The following is a 1,075-nucleotide window of genomic DNA, read 5'->3' on the forward strand; positions in this document are numbered from 1 at the left end:
ATCTCCTTCCCACTGCTTGTCACTCTGGCATGTCAGGTATTTGTATTGCAATGATGCTTCATAGGCGCTGAACCAGTAACCATCATGGCAGGTGTATGAAATAACTGTTCCAATTGTGTAATATTCATCACCTGTTGTGTTGGAAGAGGTAAAATCATAGATCGGAGGAGGAATGCACTTGGTTGGCTTGCAGTCATTTTCTTCGTTTCGTTCTGTTCTCCATACACCTCCTAGCTCACAAGTGGATATCTTATTTAAACTTCCATCAGGATATTCATAGCCTGCAGTGCACATATAAATAGCCTCAGTCTTGTCTGGATAATAAGGGTCATTGTTTGAAAGCTCAAAGTCTGAATGGCGGAACTCGATGACAGTATTTTCTCTTTTTGGTGGATAGCTACACTGAGCATACTTTTTACATATATATGGAAGATGCGCACTGCATGGCATATCTCTCCATGCACCATTATTGTGCGGCGTAAGACGAGTGCACTCTCCTTCTCCATCAGGCTCTCCTATGTCCCATCTATAGAAAGAACCTGCAAGGCCTGTCGCCTTCCAACGCCAAATGCCCTGTATCACCAATTCGTAGCCGATCCAGTAAGACTTCTCATCGAGTTGAGCTGTATTTGAAAACAAAAAGTCATTTTCAACAAAGTTCCCAACGTCCGTTAGTTGTGAGCGAAGATTTGTGCAGTTGTCCACAGCTTCTTCAAATGTGGCGTCAGTCTTGCCTAAGTAGTAGCAGTAGAGGTCATTGGCTAGCCAGCCGTCACTACACGCAGATGCCACAACTCGTAAACTTATTGCCAGCCAAAAGCATTTGAGAAACCAGTTTTTCATGGTTGCAATTAGGTATTGTGCTGTCCAGATGTGCTGGCGAAGTGTCAGGCCACAAATTTATGAGTTAAGGTGTATGCTAACCAATCCATCAATTATTAACGTGTCTAGGCATCAGGGACATGATATGTGTTTTGTTATGATCAATAATTGAGTAGACACTACATCTCCATTCCACTTTGTCATTTTTGTGGGCGTATGTGCTAGGATTGCAATTTTCATTTAAACAATGCTC

This window comes from Watersipora subatra, chromosome 4 (assembly GCF_963576615.1).
Source record: "Watersipora subatra chromosome 4, tzWatSuba1.1, whole genome shotgun sequence".
Lineage (NCBI taxonomy): Eukaryota > Metazoa > Bryozoa > Gymnolaemata > Cheilostomatida > Watersiporidae > Watersipora > Watersipora subatra.